Raw genomic sequence first — 16194 nt, forward strand, 5'->3', positions numbered from 1 at the left:
CGCTGGGTGGTTGCAGGGGGTGTCATATTTAGCACAGACACCGCGCTGCAGCGTTCACACGTCTCTCGGAAGCAGCGTCCCTGTGGCGGGGTTTGCCAGAGAACGTTTTCCTACCACCAGCAGCACTCAGGTACCTATCTCAACCCAAAACCCAGCTGAGGGTGGTTCTAGATATCGTGTCACCATACCCCAGTGTCTGCTTTTAGGAACGGAGCTCGCTCTTTGTTAAAAAGCAAATGATTGAGACCCGCTTCTGCACACATGATGGCCCAGGGAACACGAGACAGAGCTCTCACCGTGCGCTGTTCTGGTTTGAGACCGTGGTGTTGATTGAGGCCACCGGGTCACAGCCCACGCGGGTCCAGGTGGGGCTCTGCAGCAGTTGATTTCTTTTCTTTCTCGGAAGCGTTTTCACCTTTAGCAGCGCTAGAAGATACTTTGAGTAAATATTTGGCCTTTTTCTCTGCCTGTGGCTTTGGGGTTCTGGGAACAGGCTGCATTTCTTCCCTTTCACGCCTGGGAATTGCTCGCCCTGGCCGGCCCTGCTGCGGATGGGACTCCCCGTGCTTGTGAGAGGAGCAGAGCAGCCCTGCCTCGCCAGAGGGACACGGGTTGGTAGGACGCAATGGTTTGTAGGGCAGTTTTTCTATATGTTGGAACCGAAAGCTCTGAGCCAGCAGCTGTCTGCACCTCGGTCCCTTCTGGCTCTTGAAAGGCCTTTCTGTGTATTTACTCGGACTGCGTGGGCCTGCTGAGCATACAGTGAGGAAAAGGGGAGGTGGGATTTGCGGCTGCGTGGGCTGTACCGGGGAAAACCACCTTTCCAAACCACCTTTCCAAACCACCTTTCCAAACCACCTTTCCAAACCACCTTTCCAAACCACCTTTCCACCCTTGGTCCTGCTGAGCTCCCTCCTCCCGAAGCCTCCACACCTCGAACTTCAGCGCACGTTATCTGGGACCTTATTTCGAGTGCTGGTATGTTTTAAGGAGCCCGTGCCTAAAAATAATAGCACCAAACAGACACCAGTGGAAGGTCAAGGACTCAAAGGCTCAGAAGCTGTCCCCTCAGGGCAGCATTTAAATATGGAAACCTCGTGTGGAGGGTAGAGGCAGAGCAGCCCTGCAGCACCGCAAGCCTCGCTGAAACTCCCCGCCTGTTCTCATTCCAATCCCCACGGGGTGGGACCATTTCGGGTTGTTTTTTGCCGTTTTTCTCCCCGGGCAGTAAACCCGGTCCCCTGTTTGCCTGCACACGGGGTCGGTAACCAGCACCAGCACATGGAGGAGGGTTTGCTGAGCAGCCGTTTTGCCCTTTCCCCCCCCCAAAATCCCCGCAGAAGTGCTCTCCTCGCAGGCAGCGCCAACAAACTGGCTCCAGCAGGTTTTGTTGGTGGCACTGCCCTCCGTTGGCAGCCCACACACAAGGTGCCCAGCATGGTTACCCCCCCCCCGGCGTGCCTTTTCACATTCATACTCACCAGGGGCATCATTACTATTGTTTGTAACATCTCTTGGAAAAATGAGTCATGGGCACCGTGCCTGCGCGCAGCAGGAGACGCTGCCAGAGCAGCAGCAGCGCCGCCCCCCGCGCTGCCTCGCATTCCAGGCAGCCCCCCGGCGCAGAGCCGGGCGCCGGGGCCGCCGCGCTCCTGCCAGCGCTGACCTGGGCTGCGGGAGCCGTGCTTCCCTAATTCCTCACACACGCACACAAAGAGCCTTGGACGGATTTCAGCCCAAGGTGTCGCAGCAAACTCCGTCGCCCAGAAGACGACGCTGTTCCCTGAGCTGCGCTGTTTAAGCCCGGTTTTCTTGCACTTGTCTTTGGGCCGTGTTCCTACCCAGCACAGTTTTCTGGGCTCCCCCGGCAGCGATACCAGTTTGCAGCAGAGATGTTGTTATTTATGGCTCTGCTCCGCGGGGCAGGCTGTCAGCTACCTGTGGGATTTGGGGTGTAGATGTGCGAAAACAAAGCCACAAGATAGCTTCAGGTTTGGGCACTGTATTTTACTCACATGTATTTATTAAGACCTGAGACAACTGGGTCCTATCCCAGTTTTTGTGATCTCACCGGCTGTGGGATCAGGTTTGCAGGACTTTCCTTGTTGCAAGGGCCGGAGCTTCAAGAGCGGACCGAGCTTTCCCGCCGGCCTGGCTCTTGTTTTCAACATTTTCCTTTCTCTGCTGTTCTTCAGCCTCGTGTCTGTGAAACAGGAGCAATATTGAACAGTCCCCAGGGTGCGGCTGATGGAGCGGCGCGATGTCCTCGGCCGAGCGGCACCGCGCTGTACGCCGACCTGCTGATGGAGCGGCTCCCGCTGCCTGTGTGGCCCCTGCTGCCCCCGTGGTCCCTGCTGCCCCCGTGGCTCCCGCTGCCTGCGTGGCCCCTACTGCCCCCGTGCTCCCTACTGCCTGTGTGGCCCCTGCTGCCCCCGTGGCTCCCGCTGCCTGCACGGCTCCGGCTGCCAGGCCCTCTGCCATGGCAAGAGATCTGAGTTATCTGGGGACGTGTCTCTCCTTCCCGAGCTCCCTGTCGTGTGGGTTCAGAGTTAAACTGCTCCACCGGTTGTGTTTTCACCTTGTAAACTGAGCTAGAAGCAGGCCAGGTCTCATTGGAGAGGGATCTTAAAGGGTTCCCGTGTTTCGCTTGCATCTTGTACATTAAGATGCTACAAAAGAGAGGGGCAGTTTGAACACCCCCAGCATTTGACCCAGACCCCCGTGACCCCGCTGCACAGGGACACCCAGCGCGGTGCTTTGTGTCAGTGGCACCTGCAGAGCTGCTCTCTGCTTGTCACCCCGCGGGTCATGGGCAGCCCAGAGCTGCTTTGGGGCCCCCCGCCGTGTCCCATGCAGGTGTGGGGGACAGGAGGGCAGCGGGACCGCGCGTTGGTGGCGCTGGGCCGTGGAGCTGGTGCAGCCGGGACCGGCATCCGCTCTCGAGCAGGCTTTGTTCTCGTGCTGCACCCCTGCCTCCTCCCTGAGCGCTGCATTTTGGAGCCCATCCCTTTATCGTAAATCAACAACAGAGCTAATATTCATATCGAGGAAGTGAGATAATATCAGAGCCCAAGGTGGGCTCCGAAATGGGTGCGTGAGGCGCGCACGAGTTTGGGGGCAGAGGGAAGGGGGGGCTGCGGTAGGAGCTCTTTATCAGAGAGGAAATTGCAGTATTCAAGGGGGAGAGAGCGTGTGCACGTGGGTCTGTGTGTAAATAACACTTGCACACTGCAGCGGGGTCCCCAGGGGAGGGTCCCCTTGCTGCGTGGTGGGGAGGAGGCCCGGGGGAGCAGAGGGATTTGGTCCGGGGCAGGTGCTGCAGCAGCACCAAGACCCAGCGGCTCTTATCACACCTTCCCTGTTCTTCCCAAACAGCTTCTGTTGATCCCCAAGCAAATCCCTCGGTGCTTTTTCCAGAAATGAACCTTAGAGGCGTTTGAGAAGCAAGGTCTACCCTCTTCGTGTGATCAGTGGGAATTCCCAGGATTAAAACATGCACAAACAAAGCCAGGTTGAGTTTATACCTTTATCAGCTGCTGTTGCTTCCCTCTCTCTGAAAAACCCAAACCCTGTTATTTGTTCTCGTGTAGCTGAGCTTGGCCTGGGGCTACGAACGGCCTGGGCTGGGCTTTGCTCCCTCCGAGGGTGACAATCCGGGGCTGGGCTGGTGGGGTGGGCTCAGCTGGGGCTGGAGGTGGCTCCGTGCTCCCCCAGCTTTAGCATAGCACCCGGGTTTATTTTGACATCGGAAGGAGCTTATGCAGATAGGTCCTGGGGTGCTGCACAAACAGTGGCAGGAGGACTCGGGGCTGTGTTGTCCCTTCCCAAGTCCCTTTGATGGCACCATGTGCCTTTCCCTGGTGCTGGTGGAGAGGTCGGGCTTTGCAGCAGACAACAGCAAAGGCCTCTTGCTCTGGGTGCCTGGGGGACACGGGTCTTTCGGGGGGGATGCTTTGTGATGAGAGGAGGCAGCAGTAACGCAGGGATGTTGCAAGGCGGCCACGGTGCCCTGGCTGCGGATGCAGAGAGGGGAGCACCGGTACCGGGCACTGGGAAGGCAGTGGGACCACAGCCACATCTCGTGGGAGCCTGGGCACCTCCATCCAGCCGGATGGTCCTGGCAGATGAGCCTTCAGCTCCCACTGCGAATGCTGGTGGGTTTTCCCCTGGTACGGGTTTGCTGGAGCCCGCAGGGATGGAGACAGCGACCCCGGCCCCTGTGGGGTGAGCCCCCTGCACCACCCCATCCCGCGGGCTGCGGGGGGTCCTGTCCGCGCTCCCCGCTCGGATGGGTGGTCCTGCTGCCTCTGGCCGTGCTGTGCCGGGCTGTGCCCTGGCCGGTGTGGGCACAGCGGGCTGCAGGGCGCCGTGCCTTTTTAGGAAGGGTGGTGGGGCAGGAAACACGCCTGCCTCATTATTCAGTGTCCCACACACAGAGCCTGCCTGGCCATCGGGAAACCTCCATCCACGCGCGGCTGGGATCTGCAGCGAAAGCAAACAATGGGATCCCCAGAGACAACAATGCCCCATTGTCCTTTGAAGCCATAACAATGAAACAATAGGACACAGTCTGCTCCCTTTATTCCCAGGCACGCCCCCCCACAGCCCCAGCCCGCGGCCCCGGGGCCGCCTGCGTTCGGGGGGCTCACACGGTCCCCGAGGACCCACCGCGGCTGCTCGCTGTCCCCCCATCCCTCGCTCGCGGGGTGAGTCTGGGGGGTCCCCGTGGCCTCCCCGTCCGCGCGGGTTGTGTGTGAGAGGAGGAGGAGGTGGTTTCCAGCCGGCTTTGATCCTCGGGGTTTCATCAGCGGGAGGGATGGAAAAGTCCCGTTAGGTCAGGCGGTGCGTGCCCGAGAACAGCGGGGCTTTGTTGTCTCCCGGGATGGCCACTTGTCAGCTCTCGCCGTCACCGCGCTCCGGGAAGGCTTCCTGGTGTCCTCCTGCTCCTGGGGACAGACACGGCCCTGGTGGCTGTGCCCCCCTGGTCGCTGCAGACACCCCGAATGCTCTGTGGGCCGGGGAGGAGGCAGGAGGGGAGAGAGGCAGTGGGAGGGGATGGGGTGCAAGGGGTGCCCAGTGTCCTGCAGCCGCTGGGGCACCTCGGGAGCCTTTGAGCTGTCCCCAGATGGCTCTGCGCTGTCACTGTGTCTCCCGGTGCATCCAGCCACCGCACGGACCCAGCCCTCAGCTGCTCCTTGCTCCCCTGTGGTCCCCCAGCTGCTGGGAGCAGAGGGGTGAACCCGCTCCCCGCTTTGCTGCAGCAGCCCTGGCGCTGGTGGCTGGCGGCACGGGGTGGCAGGTGCCCCAGGGTCCCTCTCGGAGGGCACCCAGGCAGCGTCGGGGAGATGCTGGGGGGCACTGGGCAGTGGGAACGCTGCTGCGAGGCAGCTTCGCTGTTTCCTGCCATTGAATGCTGTCCTTGTCCCCTCACTGGCTCCCCAAAAGCAGGGATGGGGACAGCCAAGGTGGAGTTAACCAGGGGCCACCAGTGCCAGGGCTGCTTGACCGGGCTGGGATCCCCATTCTGTCTCTGGGGGTGACACCATCGTGTCTGTGTCAGCATCCTCGGCTCGTCAGCTGTGAGCGAGGCAGCGGTGACCTGGGGTCCTGTTTGTCCTTCTCCTGGTGCTCATTTGTCACAGAGGGAAAGGAGAACGTGGTGCCAGGCTTGGGGACATGGGGACCCCGCTGTCCCCAAAGTCCACCTCTCTTTCAGAGGCGTGGGAGCTCCCAGGGACATCCCCCCAGCTTCTCCCCGTTACCTATGGGCAGACAAACCCACCTGAATAGGTAATGAACGGAGGAGAGAAAAGAGCCCGGAGTACATTGTGTTTCCAACGGGCCGGGAACAATTGCTAAATACAAATCACACAGAGAAAAGGGGGAGAGAGAGAGACAAAAGAAAGAACCCCAGCACAAAGGAGAGGAATGAAATGGTAAGTAAAGTCAAACAAAAAGGAGCCGGGCTGAGACAAAAGAAGGGAACAATATCCCCGAGGCAATAGGCTCCTGAACAATGGGGACAGTGACAGCGGCACAAAGGCACACTGTTTGCAAGTAGACGTTATCTCACACAGCCACTGGCAGGCCTGGCCTTGGCGCTTCTATTTTCAGGGATGCTTTTGTGCTGCGCTGAACAATATTCCTTGCATGGCTGCAGATAGAGAGATGAGGGGGGTTTGGTTCTTTTTTTTGCCTTCCTGGTGCCAGCTCTATAATAAAACCAGGTTCAGCCCTTCGGAGAGCGAGGGGGTGGGTGGGCAGAGCCCATGCCAGGGATGGTGCAGCCTGGCTGGTGGTTGAGCATCGGTCGCTGTCACCTCCTGCCAGCGCCAGGCAGGGACCCCGGCACCGCTGGGCACCCACGGCAGGGCCAGCGCGCCCGTGCGAGCCGGAGCCCATGGCTCTGGGCTGGGGTGTTTGATGACTCACATCCAGGGCTTAGCAACCCCGAGCTTTGCATTCAGCCAGCTGTACTCGCAGGCCGGTAACCAGAACCGGGCAGACCAGAAATGTGGCTTTTCTCAGCTGCTTTTGTTTCAAGCGCTTGGATTTTTAACCTCTGAGGTGTACGGGCAGGGACGTCACGCAGGGCACTGGTCCCCAGCATCCCGCATCCTGCATCCCGCATCCTTGGCTGGTGGAAATCGGCAGCAGCCCCTCAGGATGTGCCATGGGAGCGGGTGCGTGGCTGCTCCATCAGTCAGGCATCCCAGCCCGTGATGGAGAGCTCGCGATGGCTCATGGGCTCTAGTGGAACTGATGCAGGTTTTATCCAATTCTTGGCTGGAAAACCCCCTTTTGGGGCCATCCTGGTGCCTCCCGATGTCTGGTCCTGCCTGGTAATGGGCTGGCGGTGCTCAAGCCCGGGGGCCAACACATTTCCCACCAGCGCGGGGTTGTTATTGCAGGGCACATTATCAAAGCAGCGCATCTGCAGCACCCAGACGCTTTCTGATCCAGCTGGACCCGTGCGTTTGGGCAGGGAGCGACGTTCCCACAAGGTCCCTGTCCCTTCCCTGAGATCCCAGCACACTCGTGCCCTTTTCCCCTCTGGTCCCGCACTCTGAATCCATCCCTCCCACAGCACCCACCGCCAGCGGCCACAGAGCGCGGGGACGTCACCCAGTTACTGTAAGTGACTCGGGAGAGGAGAAGTCAGGGGGGTGCGAGGCAGAGTCAGAGACACCCGGTATCGGTGCCGATCTCCCGAGACACTCAATTTGGCAGAATGCTCAGCTCTCACTTGAGAAGCTGTGTTTCTGATATCGATCATGCTATCTGAGGGTACATCCTGTTGCTAAGTTTGGCTGCTTCCTCCCTTCAACAGCTGTTGTGCAGCTACAGCTGCTGTAAACCCACGCGATGGGGATGGCGTGAGCACCGGGGGGGTTTGGTGCTCGGGTAAATGGATCCCTGCTTTGGTTAGGCTGTGACGAGCAGGAACGATGCAACATCTTGGAGGTGCCGTGGTGACCAAAGTCGCATCCTGCCCTTTCCTGCCCTTTCCTGCCCGGCCAGTGAATCGTGCCACAACCAGATGCTGAGGATGTGGCGCTGGGGATGGGGGGGAAATATTTGGGGTGCTAAATCAAAGCGAAGTGTCAGCGTCTCGTGTTGAAGTTGTTCTCAGGAAAACGGTTTCCTAATCCTGACCGCCCGGTATCTGATTCTGCGGTTGTGTGTGCACACGTGCTCTGAGCTGTGTCTCGAGGTGCAGAGCGAGCGCAGGAGCAGTCACTGTCCCCAGGCTGGAGCCCTGTGCGCTCTGTGGCTGCGGGAGACGCGTGCCCGCGGTGTGTCCTGCCCTGCCGGCCGTGGGAGCTCGGCAAGCTTCACAAATCCCCCTTTCCAAAGGGTGCCCCAGCGCAAACTCACCAACCCTGGGGAGCTCGACCCGCTCTGTTGGGGCAGCAGCTCTGCCCTCCTGCTTCCCCCAGGGTTTTCCAGGACTGCAAGTCACCGGTTTCTGCATTTCAAATCCCCAGGGGCAGATGATTCTCTTTGGTCTTCTTGGCAGCAGCTCCTCCCCACTCCGGGCAGCCCTTTCTGACCATCACCCCGGCCTCGGGGCTGGGGACGGGACATGTTGTTCATGCTCTGCCCGCCCGTCTGTGCTGGGAATTTCTCTCTTCTCCCGAGCCTGGTGGGCAAAACCAAGTCTGGCTCTTTCTGATATGATTTTGCCAAGTGGGAGCTCTTTACTGCAATTAGCTGGTATTTAAACCCTCGCTAACCCTTAACATCTTAATGACAATAATAATGATGCTCCACACGTCCTGCAGTGCCACGCATCTAAAGATTACACTCGCTAATTAATTAAGCCCCGACCCCCTCCCACTTTCCTCACTGAGCAGAAGAAATCGCTAAGAGTCTCTTAAGAAAGGACATAAAGGCAGGGAAATCCAGGCACCAAAACAAGACAAATGGGGATTTGAAGACAATTCGGGCCGGGCCCATGTGACCGAGGAGAGGACCGGGCAGGAGAAAGGATGAAAATGCCAAGCACAGAGCGGGGAGAGAGAAAACAACCGCCAGCTTAAAAACCCGGGGACAGAAAAGCACCAAGATGAAGGGAGTGACAAAGCATCAAAGGGAAGAGAAACCAAAGGCGTCAGAACAAAGGACAAGCTGGAACAAAGGACCGAAGAGGGGAGAACAAAAGCACTAAATAGAAAACAAAGGCAGGGGACAAGAAAAGCCCCTCTGTGGGGCTGGGGCGGGGGTCCGGCCCGGCGGGAGGTGGGTGGCACGGGCGGTGCTGCGGGTCCCGCCGGAGCCAGCGCAGGCACTGGGAGCCCAGTTTTGCCTTTGAACGGGAGGGAGGTGCTGGGCTCGGCCCCCCCAGGTCCCACGCCGTCCCGGGCGCAGCGTGGAGATCGGCAGCATCCTGGGGACGTGGCGTTGCCCTCTGGCCGCGGTCCCTCTTGTCCCGCTGTGTGGTCCAGCCACCCCCTCTCTCCCCATGTGTCTGTCCGGCACAGCCTGCTCAGCATCACCCCTCTGTGCTCCCCGGCACAGCCCCCTGCCCCGTCTGCGCCCCAGCCCCGCGGCATGGGGACAGCTGGGGATGCTTTAGGGACACTGCCAGCCCCATGGTGTGGGGACAGCTGGGGGTGCTTTAGGGACACTGCCAGCCCCACGGCGTGGGGACAACTGGGGATGCTCTGGGGACACTGCCAGCCTGACTGCGTCCTCCCCACCCCATGGCTTTCCCCTCGGAGAGGCGCCGTGGGCCGGTGCCGCGTGTGTGGCTGGTCCAGCCTGCTGGGCTGTGCGCTGAGGGGGGACAATTTGCGCCGCCCAGATTAAAAACAACAGCGGCCTTCAGGTTGGGAATAGAGATTGGCAGAGACGTGACGCTGCTTTGTTTGCTCTCCCCGTCGAATCCCAGTTTGGAGCTGGAAGTCCCCGCAGGGCTGTTGGTGCACACGGGTCCGGCTGTGTCACGCGTGCCGCTTTGCGGGGGGATGCGGCGGGTACCCCAGGATCACGCAGCCGGCGCGGGGTGAGGATGGTGACGGCGGACGGGACCCTGCGGAGCCGTTGTGCTGCAGCTGCGGCCGGCGCTCCGCTCTGCCCGCGGTGCTTTGGCTGCTTGTAGCTGCCCTGGGTTTGGAAGCAGCGGGTGATTCCAGTGTCTTTTGGAGGTGCCAATCTGGCAGGCACTCGGGCAGCCGGAGAACAACTTAGCGAGAGCCACGGGCTTTCTGAAAATCCCCCTGCACACCCCAAATGTGACCCTGCTCCTGGGTCTGTTCTCCATCGCCTGTTCTCCATCACCTTCCCCTGAGCCGGGTGACAGCAGCTCCTCCGTGTCCCGCCCGTGGGCAGCGCTGCCCAAAGCCACCCCCTCCATTGGAGGGGCCAGGGCAGTGGGGTGCAGGATTTTGTCACCGTGTCCAAACACTTGCCACCGCAGCCTCGTGTGCTGCGCCTGCCGCAGGAGAGTTTTGGTGATTTCTCAATGTTCTGCCCGGGTATTTCTGCTCAGGCAGCAGCCAGAGCTCACCTGCGACCTGAGCCCGTGCCAGCCCAGCTCTGCCTTCCTGCAGGATCGTTTTGTGCTCAGTTTGACTTTGCTTTTTGGAGGAGCTCTCTCTGAGCATCAGCAGAGCGGAGCTGCTCCGAGTGCGCTCCCCATAGAGCAATCCTGGAACATCTTGGTTCTATTACGCCCAGATTAGAGCCTGTTACGCTGCGGGCAGGCTCGCTCGCACAGCCCCGGCTCCCTGCAGTAGCCGGGCACTGCCAGCGCCGCGGAGGAAGGCAGCACGGAGCTCCCAGCTGCTGGAAACGCCTCTGAAGTGGCCAGGATAAATTGTGGTGTTTGGGTGGAAATAATTGGTAGCTTTAATTCCTGGAGCTCACCCACCAGCCTGTCAGGAGCCCACGAGGACGGGCGCCAGGCGGGGAGCGGCCGGCGTGGGGAGGTTTGGGACGTGCTGCTGTCACAGCCATCGGTCCTCGGTGCGCCCGGCCGCACCCCCACCCCGAGCCCCGAAACCAGGAGTGTGGGGCGGGCAGGGACCCCAGGAGCTCTGCAGGGAAAGGCAGCACCTGGGAGGCACGAAGGGGGCGCCAGGCAGTCACGACAAGCTGCCCGTCGCCTGGGGACCGGGCAAGGCAGTTTGGTGGCCCAACTGTGTCCCTCAGCCCTCCAGACCATGAGAGCCGGACACAATGGGGTGAACTGAGGACAGCCCAGAGCCGCCGTGGTTCCACAGGGTTTGAGCTTCCTCGTTAGCATTGTCATATCAGCTTGGGTTTAATGGGCTGCAGATGTCTGTCTGTCTGCCCGTGCGAGACCACAGTGTGTGTGCGCTGGTCTGGCTCCGCGGGAGCTGGTTCTCACGGCGTGGCGGGGACACGGTGCCGGCCTCAAAGGGACGTGTCCGGCCTCGGAGCCCTTTGGCCACGGGCTTGTCGCTGGATGTGTGGGTTCCAAGGGACCCTCTTGGGTCCCCTGCTCACCCCACCAGCCCAGCACAGCTCCTTTCTGAGCCCACCGCCCCACATGGACTTGGCTTGCAGAAGGGACACTGCGGGGACACCCGCTTCCCATGCGTTATCATGGGATGCACAAGGCCTGGGCCAACCAAACAGCCCCGGGGGGTGCGTGGCAACGACTTTTGAGCAACAGCAGCACCTTCATCTTCATCTTCCCTGGATTTTCACAGCGGTGCGTGAGGCGAGTGAGCCCCAGGGGAAGCTGGCAGGACCCACGCAGCTCGCTCCGCGTTTGCAATCGCTTTGCAGCTTTCCCAGGCTGGTGAGGAGCAAAGCACATGCCCATTTCCAAACAATGAGCCTGCTTCCGCGCAGGAAGCAAGGTCGGATTTGTTCTCCCTGCTTTGCCCCCTCCAGCCAGTTATAAAGGGGCCAAGCCATTGTCTGAACCATTTCCATGACTCAGTCACCAGTATCCTGCGATGGGGAGGCTGGAGCTCGCAGCCAGCACAAAGCAGGAGGCGCAGCTCTTGTGGCCAGCGGCTCCGCGAGCTCCGCGGCAGGGTGGGGGGCTCGGGAAAAGGAAGGCGAGCGCTGGCCGTGCCTTTCCCCTCCGTGCCCCCTGTGCTGGCGGTAGCGGGATCTTTGCCCCCACCAGCTTTCCTGGTCCCTCCACCCATTGTCCCGGCTTCCTTCTGCTGCGGGAAGCGGGGAGGAGCGGGCTGGGAGCAGCGCTGGTTGTGCGCCCGGGTGCAGCCAGGTAGGGAGAGATGGGGCAGGAGCTGAGTGAATTGGGTGTGGAACGACAGGGACTGTGTCTGCACCCTCATGTCCATCCTGACACGTTGTCCCCATGGTCCTGGGGACACCCAGCAGGTCCTGGGGAGGGTTGGAGAGAAGGAGATGCTGCTGGTGGAGCTGGTGTGGCTCAGAGGAGGACATGGGGAAGAGCAGATGCAGGGTGGGGACAGGACCCAGGGATGTGTGGGTGGTGACACCCAGGGATGGGCCACCACCTCCTGGTGCCCATCTAGGAAGTGATGCTGGACCCAGGGGACCATGTGTGGCCGGCACCTGGGGGCATCTGGAGGCACTGGGCAGGGAAGGCCACCATGGCAACCACAGCCACCATGGCCACCATGGCCACTGGGGACAGGGAGGAAGGAAAGGAAAGTGAAAGTCCATGGCTGCTGCTCCAGCCTGGCTGTTGCTATGACGACACAAACAAAGCTCCCGCTCCCTTTTTTTGGCTCAGTTGCCCGGGTCCTCGGCCCCTTTGTTAATTGTTTCCCTGTCCAGTTTGGGGGATGCGCCTCCCGCCTCCTCCTGCCCCCGGAGCGGCTCAGGGGCCTCGCTGGGGCAGCCGCAGCCCCCGATCTGGCCATGGGCTCGCCTGCCTGCTCAGCGCTGGCTTGGCCACCAATAGCCATTTCCCTTGTGTGACCTTGTGGGGTCTTCTCCCAGGCTGGGAGGGGGGAGCAGAGAGGGGCTGGTGGCTTTGTGAGGCTGCCTGGCTGCCCGTGCATGGGATGGCACTGGGGGAAGGTGGTTCCCGCACTGGGAAGGGGATTCCGAGGGGCTGGGGGGGCCCGTGTGGCGCAGGGGGAGCTGCTTTTGCATCCTGCCCTGCTGTGGGTTCGGTACTTGCAGCACGGCCCAGGGATCGCCGTGTCCTCGCTGGGCCTCGGTTTCTCCATCTGTGAAATGGGAACGTTTATCACTGAGCCGCTCTGCACACTGAGGTCTGCGGGCAGAGTGTTTGGGCTTCTAAACGCTGCTGTGCTTCGTGTTTAATCCTCGGGATTAAGATGCTGGGTGGGAAACTCTCCCGGATGACTTCCTGCCCAGCTCTGCCCGCTGCGTCCTGCCTGCGGAGCCCTCGGCCGGGCTGGGGACTCGAGACCCCGGCTCTGCGCATCCCTGGGTGATGGACACAGGGCGGGGGGGGTGTGCTGGGTGGGTTTGGGCTGTGGGAGCCCGAACCCCTCCAGAAACCCCGTGTTCCCGTTCGTGCGTGGCTGCTGGGGGAGCCGGGAGTCCCGGGCAGCAGAGCCCTCGTCTTCTGCTCCCGGACTGGGTGAAAACAATGTTTGGAAAAAAAGCAATTCCCATGGAAAAAAAGGACAGTGTGGGGGAGGAAACGGCTTCGACTCAATGGGGATTTTCGTTGGTAAAATGTAAACAGTTCTCCTTCAATGTTGACATAACATTTTAAAGATTTCATTATACAAAAAGGACTGTTTGTCAACATTTGTTTGTCCAAGCCAACCTCCTGGCTCTGCAGCTGGAGAACTGCTCTGAACGAAGCGGTTTTGTGCTTTTGGGAAGGTGGGTGACGGCATTCCCGGCAGAGCCCTTGGTGGGAGGTGGGGTCTGTCACTTGGTGTGCCGTGGTTTTGGGGTTCCCCCGGCGCTGTGGGCTGTGCTCTCCACCAGCCAGGCATCGATCCCCCTTCTGGGATGGGGTAGGACCGGTCCCTGCACGGATGGGGGTCCCGGGGTGCCTCCCAGGACTCCTCCGAGTCGTGCCTCGGTCTTTGGGGGTGTCTTGGCCCCTCCACGTGATACCAGGGGAGCGGGTGGGAGCAGCCCGGGGGCTCCCGGCGGTGTCACGCGTGGGTGCCCGGCGAGGCAGGGGGTCCCGAGGGGAGGGGACGGGGCAGAGGGGCCGCCCCGGAGCAGGCTGCTGGCTGGCTGGACCCGTGTCCCTCCTCCTCCTTCTCCTCCCCTCCTCCTCCTCCTCGCTCCCTCTCTCCGCCCGGCGCCGGGGCAGCTCCCACCGGAGGCGCTGGGGACATGGAGCGGACCTGAGCCCGGCGCGGCGGCGGAGCCCGCACCGGCAGCGGCACCGGCGGCGGCACCGGCAGCGGCACCGGCGGCGGCACCGGCAGCGGCACCGGCAGCGGCACCGGCAGCGGCACCGGCAGCGGCGGGACCCGGCGGCAGCGCTGCAGCGCGGCGGAGCAGTGAGTGCGGCCGGGGCACGGGCGGGGGCACGGCCCGGGGGTGGCACAGGCATTGCCGGGGGGGCACCGACACGGCCCCGGGGCGGCGAGCGGCCTCTGCGGTCGCGGTGTCCGACCTCGGCTGGGCTGAGCGGGGCTGGGGGGCGTCTGGCAGGACCCCCCCAAAGCTCCTTTGGTTAAACAAGAGAAGGAAAAAGGGAAAGGGGAGGTGCGGAGCCCGCTCCCCACACAGCCCCGTTCCCGCTGCAAAGTTCAGGGGCTGCAAACTCTCCTCCGAGCGCCCCCCGCGCCGGTAGCCGAACCGGGGCGAGGGAGAGCCCGGCAGGCAAGGGGATAAGCCACGGGCACCCCCGGGGGACACAGGACCGGCAGGCAACGGGTTAACCCACGGGTGACATCCCCCCAGCCTTGACCTGGCTGCCAAGGGTGGCCACCCTGCAGCCCCCTTCCCGGGACCCCCGTCCCGCTCACCCCGGGGAGGTTTCTCGCCTCCTCCCGGTGGTCACCGTGGCTGCCGGTGGAACCTCTCCCCCTGTCCTGGTCGAGGATGACAGGAGACTGTAGGGCATAGTCTGGAAGCCCCCCCAGACACAGCACTGGGGGTCACAGCACAGACAGACACTGTGCACAGACAGACAGACACGCTGTGCCAGCACAGATGGGCACAGCACTCGCTGTCGTTCCCAGCCCCCAGCACACGTGTGTGTCCGCAGGGCTTGGGGCTGTTGGTGGGACCTTAGGGATTGGGGTCCCCAACTTGTCCCCCACTGCACCCTGGGACAGATGGGACAATCCTGCCCTGTTGTGCATCTCCCGCTGCCTTTTCGAGGTGTGCTCAGCGGGAGATGCGATTTCATGGCTCCAGCCTGCCCCGGGGAGCCATGTCCCGCTGAACCATCTCCATCCCACCAGGAAAACCGGCCGTGGGTGCCACTCATGGGCGTTTGTCTGTCCAAGAGGGGCTGGCGTTGCTCTAACAACCCGCAGCAACAGCGTCGAGATAACGCGTGGCCAGGGAGAGGGTTTGGGACCGAGATCAGCGCTAAACTCTGTCACTTGCTGGGACTTAGGGGCGGATGAACCCGGTCACTGCGTTTACATCCTGCCCGGCAGCCATGGCGGGTCCTGCCCGCGCCCCGAGTCGCGTGTCCGACCCATCCTGGGGGGATTGGTGTCTCTGGGGCTGAAGCTGCTGCGCAGTGAAGCCCCCCCTGATATCGGGGCTTGTGCCGCGGGGTCCCACACTGTCCGGCAGCCCCATGGCGCTGTGGGTGCGGCACAGGGGATTTGGGGGGTTTCACCCCTCGGGTGCTGGCAAAGCCCAGCTCAGGGTGCGGCCCCTGCGCAGAGCTGGGTGCTCATCCCTGGGAACCCCACGGTTAAACACCAACAAAGTTAGCGGGGAAAGAGAGAAACCGAGAGTTGGGTCACCCAGGGAGCCGTAAAAGAGGTTTTTGTGTGAAATGCACAAATAAATACCAAGCTTTGCTTCTTGTCACCTCCATCTAATGATCTGCAGTCTACCACGCAGGGGTTTGGTGCCGGTGAGGGATGCTGCCCAGGAAAAATTACAGCCCGTGGCCGCATATTGTTGGAGTCTCGGTTACATCTTGTGAGGTACCTTCAGCGTGGAAAACACTTGACTTCCAAAGCAAATCTGGAGTAATAGATTTTAGGAGTGAAAAAGGACCATTAGCTCAGCTAATGTGATTTTCTCCATAGCACAGACCAGATAATATCACTCAGTTACTCTCCTATTGAGCCAATAGCTCCTGTTTGTAATTCATGCAATTTCCTTTTAGTTCAATTTAATTTTGTACAGAATCCATTCTGTTGACACTGATACAGTACATTTCTTCTTTTTTTAAAGCCTGCGAATTCATGGGCTTTGTGTTAAAAAGAAACGCTGTCCCCTGACAAACGTGGGCCGGCTAGAGACACTTTTCTAAATCATTTGCGAGTGACACATATTTACCAGCATCTCCCTTCGTGCTGTTCATTTGTTTCACTGCCCTCGGCGTCTCATCCGGCATCTGGTGCAGGAGGCAAAACCCCTTTGGAGCACTCATAGGTAGGAGAAGAGATCCCAAATTTATCAAAATGCATTTTCCTCTAGATGCGAAGCTCCTTGGGCAGCCCCTCTCTGCCGTACCCGCCTTGCTTTTCTTACCCTGCCAAATGGGAGCACCCGAACCCCCTCCCCTGGAAAGTCCTTGTGAGGAGCAAAGTTTGTTCCAGCGGGGTGCGCGATGCCCCGGGGGCACAGCTGGGCTTTCTG

General features: G+C 61.0%; 1 protein-coding gene across 4 annotated transcripts in view; it reads left to right on the top strand.

The window, feature by feature from the left end:
• SOX13 (SRY-box transcription factor 13) overlaps positions 1-16194 on the top strand; it is a 33376-nt gene that overhangs the window by 397 nt on the left and 16785 nt on the right. Inside the window, exon 1 of one of the 4 annotated variants that reach the window (XM_071817604.1) lies at positions 4673-4706. The exons of 1 other annotated variant lie outside the window; for it this stretch is intronic. The gene's annotated coding sequence lies outside the window, so the exon portion shown is untranslated. Of the gene's footprint in view, positions 1-4672; positions 4707-13699; positions 13917-14032; positions 15534-16194 lie in introns of those variants that run through there. 2 more of the 4 variants (XM_065854407.2, XM_071817605.1) reach the window with 2 other exon arrangements.

The sequence above is a fragment of the Patagioenas fasciata genome, chromosome 21 (genome assembly GCF_037038585.1).
Source record: "Patagioenas fasciata isolate bPatFas1 chromosome 21, bPatFas1.hap1, whole genome shotgun sequence".
In the NCBI taxonomy this organism is placed as follows: Eukaryota; Metazoa; Chordata; class Aves; order Columbiformes; family Columbidae; genus Patagioenas; species Patagioenas fasciata.